The sequence below is a fragment of the Montipora foliosa genome, chromosome 6 (assembly GCF_036669935.1).
Source record: "Montipora foliosa isolate CH-2021 chromosome 6, ASM3666993v2, whole genome shotgun sequence".
In the NCBI taxonomy this organism is placed as follows: Eukaryota; Metazoa; Cnidaria; class Anthozoa; order Scleractinia; family Acroporidae; genus Montipora; species Montipora foliosa.
The window spans coordinates 69,920,697-69,928,196 of record NC_090874.1 but is presented as its reverse complement, the minus strand read 5'-3'; positions in this window follow the sequence as shown (position 1 = coordinate 69,928,196).

The window sequence follows — 7,500 nt, the reverse complement described above, 5'->3', positions numbered from 1 at the left end:
TTTTGGGGCTCATTTTGTTGAAACTCAAGCACGCTTCCAACAGGCCTGTGAATCCTTCCTGCTTACAGAGCAATACTAAAAAACCTCTCCCATATCACATTTCAACCTTAAGCTCGAAAATTCAATACACAACATGATATTATAATTCACAAAGGCAGAAAATACCACAGAATCCTTTTCTAGCGAAAATTTTATTGAAACAAACAACATATTTGCTCTTAGAGGCGAAAACCTCTTCCTATTTCATTGCGTGCGTGAAGACAAGAAACTCAATTGTGTCAAATTACCGTGTACTTCAGGTAAATACAGCTCACTTTGATTTCGGCTCGACGGGCGATAGATTGTTGTCGAAGTCCAGTACTCGTCGCTTTTGAGATTCATGCCTAGTTTATCCAACTGACTTTCCATTATTGAGCTACATAAGGGTATATTTTGTTTAAGGATCCACTAAAACGCCATATGCGTTGCATGACTTTCGACGCCATTGCAGGCTAAGTTAATGATTCTACTGTGTCCACCAGAGAAATCTACGCAGTTCCACTACCCTCTCGATCCTAAGAAAATACGCGCAGAAGGCTCTATACACAAAGACACCACTTACCAGGGGAGTGACAGGCAAGACTTTTACCGACACGGGAAAAAAATAAAAAAGAAAAAAGAAAAAAAATAAAATAAATAAAAAAATAAAACAAACAAACTAAACGCAGACCTCTACTGGGTTTGCCCCGTGAATCTTTGCTTGAATGTTCCAGAAGGAAAATTCAAGCAAAGATTCACGCAACACAAACATTGATTCCACCACAGGAGCTACATGAACAGCACAGAACTATCTAAATACATCTGGCATCTACGCGACAGCAACAAAGACTTTAATATTAAATGGACTATCATCTGCAAAGCAAGACCGTACAGCAACATCACGAAGAGATGCGACCTTTGCACGACAGAAAAACTAATGATAATTAAAGATTTGAACTTATCTCGAAGTGCCGCCACGAAAACAAGTTCTACTTAAGGAACAATTGACTGTCATCTTTATAAATAGACTTTCACTCACAACCCACAAACTTAAATAGCTCACTCACGCCCATTGTAATTATGCAAATAACAATAACTTTTTTGTATATAAGTGATAGGAATTTTCTTTATTAAATACTGTCTGATGAGTGCGTAAGCACGAAACTCGGAGTAACAGTGAATCATGTGTTGGTTTCATTAGCCTCACCTTTCTATAATATATATATGTATATAATATATGTGTGGGACATTTGGGGTGGCTTTATAAGCTTAACCTCCATCCCAGACATCAGCACTGCACTGATGAGGCCCAGAAGGCCGAAACAGTACTGTCTGCAGTTAGTTATATTATATATATATATATATATATATAGCTTGAATATCTGTAATGGTTGACCAAACGATAAACTCCCAACAGAAGGATCCAAAAGGATGCACGTTGTCTCCTCAGTTAGTATTTAAAGTTGCATATAAACTGGAGAGGAAGACAAAACTTCTCGAAGGTCCAGGAAATTTAACAAAAACGTTTCGGCCCTTCGGCCTTCGTCAACTAACATTTTTTTTAACATAGAGTACAAGTTAAGAATCTAAGGATAAAATGGCCTAATTATTACAGCAGTGGAGACTATATAGTCTCTGAAAGACTAACAATGGCTATTGTAATGGAATACAATTAAGTAGTAAATTGTATGGTACAATACAAGCCAAAACTAAAGCTTGATCACTAAAACAAAAGTAATGATGTAATAATAAAATCTAGAGTTATGCAAGTAGTTCAATCTATTTATGTAATACCGACTACAAATTAGATGGGACTATAATGGAAACAAAAAAGCTTTTTATGGAACATTGAAATTGATCCGTTTTTCTGAACGGAATTCACAGCGCTTATTGAGGCCAAAAGGCTGCAGTGTGCGCAATTGTGCCGCCCAATAACCCTCCCGCTTTAATAAAGTGTTATCTAAATCTCCATCAGTGTTCATTATCTTCTCAGTGACAATGAAATTGAAGTCCGAAAGGTTGTGAGGAAAGTTATTGAAATGAATGGCAAGCTCGCACGATTTTTTGTTTCTTTTCATGTCAGATTTGTGGTTTCTGAACATGACTTTGAATGCATTGGAAGTCGAACCAACATATTGCACTTTGCATTTGTTGCAAGAAGCCAAGTAAATAATTCCAGTCGAATTGCATCCAAGGTTTTGTTTGATTTGATACGACCGGCCAGTTGCAAAACTTGAAAATTCACCAGCTTCCAACAAATAATTACAACAGAGAATTTGGAGGTTGCAAGAATGTCCTTCAAATTCTTTGTTCTACGGTATGCTGGAATGACGGATTTGGCAGGAAAAATTTCCCTTACTACTTGGTTGGATTCGAGCAAGTGAAAATGTTTTTTAATGATCAGCGAAATATTAGGTAGCCTCGGATTGTAATCGACCACTAAGGGAAAGGTTTTTTTTCTTAGTTTTTGTTTTTGGCTTGAGAACATCTGATCTCTCCAATTGCATGGCCTTCTCAAACTGTTTGTCCACCAGATTCCCATTGTAATTTTGTTGTTTGAGGTAGTTTTTGTATTCACTACAGCGCTTCACAAGAGAGGCGTTGGTGGAACAGTTACGCCTAATTCTAAGGGCTACTCCATAAGGGATAGCTTTCTTACAATGATCTGGGTGTGAGCTATTGTAGGGCAAATACAAATGGCTATCAGTGGGCTTGGAATAAATATCTGTTGAAATAAAGCCATCTTGTAAAAGGAGAGTAAGGTCCAAGACATTGAGGCTGCTTTCAGAATAAACCAATACAAATTTGATGGTATGATATAGTGAATTAATATAGTTGGTAAATTCAAGGAGTTTCTCAACACCCTATGTCCATAGATCAAAAATATCATCCCTATATCTCATCAACCAAAGCATTGGCTTAATTGTACCCTCAAATTTCGCTTTGTGATCAATTACGCCCATAGCCAAGTCTGCATAAGAGCACGCATTCCTGGGCCCCATCGCGGTTCCGTGCTGTTGAACATAGTTATTGTTATCAAATTGGCAATTGTTGGATTTCAAACAAATTTCCACAGCCTCTAAAATGCATTCTGTGGATGGTATTTTGACAGATCTTGCATCTAATGCATTTTTAACTGCAGTAACCTCCAATTCGTTGTCAATATTGGGAAACATTGCAACAACATCCCATGAAACTAACAAGGTACCGGTTGGAAAAGGCCCTAATTGATTAACTTCGTCAATCTTATTGATAAGATGCGTAGTATCTTTGATAAAAGAAGGCAAACTTTCTGCTAAAGGTTTTAAATAATATTCAGTAAAGGCAGCTAACTTTTCAATCGCTGTTCTGCAACTAGAAGTAATAAGGCGGAGCGGGTTACCGACTTTGTGGGTTTTGACATTGCCAAAAGCTGTTCCAGGTCTCGGCCGATTGTTGGTAACCCAATCAGCGATTTCATCTGTTATTTGACCTTCCCTTTGCCACTTGCTACTCCAATCTTTAACTAATTTTAAATGCTTTTGTGTAGGATCTTCTGGCAGCTTAGCATAGTGCAACGTGTTATCTAATTGACTGGACATTTTTTCTGCGTATTCTTTTTGGTCTAATAAAACAAAACGAGAGCCTTTATCTTGAATCCTAACAACCCTGTCATCTATTTTCAAATTTTTGATTGCATGACGTTCCTCTTTACTGAGATTGTCCTTAGGTTTACGAGAGTTCTTAGGGTTTAAAATGTCATTTCTGACTTCTGACTTCTGATAGAAAGAGTTCCACTTCAGGAAAAACTGATTTTGGTGGGTCCCACTTACCTTTTGAGGGCACAGGAGGCATGTTCATTTCCACCCGTTCTCCATCTTGTTTTTGTTCTTTGTTGTGAAAAAAAGAAGCCAAACGGATGCGCCTCTCAAATTTCTCAATATCTTCATGGGTCTTCTGTCAATTTATATCTTTGGGGACAGGGCAGAAGGATGGTCCCTTGGAAAGCAGGTTCTCTTCGGCGGTAGTCAGAACTTGAGATGACAGGTTAATGGGTTTTAAATCCAATTCGGTGGAATCAACTGCCGTAACAGGTTCGTTGCGTCTGTCTTTTGAAATCTTCGGGTGTCTCTTGTTTTGGCGGATCTTTCTGCAGAAAGATCTGCCAAAACAAGAGACAACCAAAGATTTCAATCGTGGTCAATTGGACCAAAACGAGACAGCCAACGCCCCTGTTACGGCAAGGGCCGTAACCCTAATGCATTAGATGCAAGATCTGTCAAAATACCATCCACAGAATGCATTTTAGAGGCTGTGGAAATTTGTTTGAAATCCAACAATTGCCAATTTGATAACAATAACTATGTTCAACAGCACGGAACCGCGATGGGGCCCAGGAATGCGTGCTCTTATGCAGACTTGGCTATGGGCGTAATTGATCACAAAGCGAAATTTGAGGGTACAATTAAGCCAATGCTTTGGTTGATGAGATATAGGGATGATATTTTTGATCTATGGACATAGGGTGTTGAGAAACTCCTTGAATTTACCAACTATATTAATTCACTATATCATACCATCAAATTTGTATTGGTTTATTCTGAAAGCAGCCTCAATGTCTTGGACCTTACTCTCCTTTTACAAGATGGCTTTATTTCAACAGATATTTATTCCAAGCCCACTGATAGCCATTTGTATTTGCCCTACAATAGCTCACACCCAGATCATTGTAAGAAAGCTATCCCTTATGGAGTAGCCCTTAGAATTAGGCGTAACTGTTCCACCAACGCCTCTCTTGTGAAGCGCTGTAGTGAATACAAAAACTACCTCAAACAACAAAATTACAATGGGAATCTGGTGGACAAACAGTTTGAGAAGGCCATGCAATTGGAGAGATCAGATGTTCTCAAGCCAAAAACAAAAACTAAGAAAAAAAACCTTTCCCTTAGTGGTCGATTACAATCCGAGGCTACCTAATATTTCGCTGATCATTAAAAAACATTTTCACTTGCTCGAATCCAACCAAGTAGTAAGGGAAATTTTTCCTGCCAAATCCGTCATTCCAGCATACCGTAGAACAAAGAATTTGAAGGACATTCTTGCAACCTCCAAATTCTCTGTTGTAATTATTTGTTGGAAGCTGGTGAATTTTCAAGTTTTGCAACTGGCCGGTCGTATCAAATCAAACAAAACCTTGGATGCAATTCGACTGGAATTATTTACTTGGCTTCTTGCAACAAATGCAAAGTGCAATATGTTGGTTCGACTTCCAATGCATTCAAAGTCATGTTCAGAAACCACAAATCTGACATGAAAAGAAACAAAAAATCGTGCGAGCTTGCCATTCATTTCAATAACTTTCCTCACAACCTTTCGGACTTCAATTTCATTGTCACTGAGAAGATAATGAACACTGATGGAGATTTAGATAACACTTTATTAAAGCGGGAGGGTTATTGGGCGGCACAATTGCGCACACTGCAGCCTTTTGGCCTCAATAAGCGCTGTGAATTCCGTTCAGAAAAACGGATCAATTTCAATGTTCCATAAAAAGCTTTTTTGTTTCCATTATAGTCCCATCTAATTTGTAGTCGGTATTACATAAATAGATTGAACTACTTGCATAACTCTAGATTTTATTATTACATCATTACTTTTGTTTTAGTGATCAAGCTTTAGTTTTGGCTTGTATTGTACCATACAATTTACTACTTAATTGTATTCCATTACAATAGCCATTGTTAGTCTTTCAGAGACTATATAGTCTCCACTGCTGTAATAATTAGGCCATTTTATCCTTAGATTTTTAATTTGTACTCTATTTTAAAAAAATGTTAGTTGACGAAGGCCGAAGGGCCGAAACGTTTTTATTAAATTTCCTGGACCTTCGAGAAGTTTTGTCTTCCTCTCCAGTTTATATGCAACTTTAAATACTAACTGAGGAGACAACGTGCATCCTTTTGGATCCTTCTGTTGGGAGTTTATCGTTTGGTCAACCATTACAGATATTCAAGCCATATATTTAATATATATACTATATATTATATATAATAATATATATATAGTAGTATACCATTAATGATCAATGGTAGCAAAATTTTACTTCATCGTTTAATGGCTACAACGCTTTTTCGTATGGTCGAAGAATGACCACCCTCATCAGGCAATAACGAATGACCGTTAAATTACAAGAACTGGCAATTAAAAGCGAACTTAAGGTTGCTATGAGATATAAAAACTTTAAAACAGTTGCTATGAGATGTAAAAACAAATGCTATATGAAATTAAAGAACTTATCATACAAAGCGCGTGTTATAAAACGGTTACGGTTAGGTTAGGTTACTAGACTTCACCACTATTTAGAAATTATTTTAAATATACTAATTAGTGTTGGTAAATAATCGGTACAATTGTCAGCCAGTTGATCTTTAGTGGTTAAGTGGATAAAAACATTTTCTCATAGAGGGTGCTCCGGGTTCAAATCCTGTCCAGGAATGCAACTTGTCCTGGGACAGAGTAATCTAAATTGACGATAACAGTCAATCCAGAGAAAATTAGGAATTTTCGATATTCGTCATTTCAGAGGAAGAGGACATATTGAACAAAAAGGGAACTTCAGTTTACGAAAGGAGAGCTCTCAGAGTAGTTTCGATTCTATTCTAATATGACCTAATATGAATATTTATGCTGGGTGCACCGTTGTCAACTGATATTCTCGTTCTGTGTCTAAATCAGGCTATTCAGAAATAATGAATTTCCCATGGGTTCAAGGGACGCTGTTATGCTTGGCATTTGCTCTTTTAGCTATTTATACCACCGATTTGGCCTGTGACATTCAATTGATGCCAATGAGTCATCTATGTTGTTTGCTCGGGGAAGTTTTCGCTTCTACTTTGGTATTGTTTACATTTTTTGCGACCTCTTAACTCCAGTGGTCATTTTAGGTGATTTTGCATTGATTTGGAGAATACGTTTCCAGTTTGTTCTCATAGAAGAAGTTTTTTTTTACCGGTTTTTTCCGGCTTAATCACTGCGCTGCTTTTTTTTTTCCCGTCACTTTTGGCGATAGTCTACTGCATTGTATAATAAAAGTCCTTTAGGCGAATTTTTTCTTGCGTAGACCTCAATATTGTATGTACAATGAACGCAGCTGGTCAGATGGTTGGTCGGCTCCCTCCTACTGTCTCTAGTGTTTATATGAGAAATATTTTGTATTCGGCTGAAGAAGACCGCTGCGTACGCAGTCAATTCGCTTATTGACGATAATTTGTCACATCGTATCTTTCATAATTCCACTACGGAATCTGTAATCACCTCTGGAAAAAAAAAATTCGACGATTCTCAATACATGAGGAGACGACTACACAAGAGAGAAAGGAACAGAATCCGACATCTACTCTCTTCGGCACGTTGTCGGCTTTTAGCGGGAACTTTGTTATTGATCCGGTCCAAGTTTTGCCAATCCGATACGATCCGGTCCGGTCCGGTCCGGTCCGCTTTGAT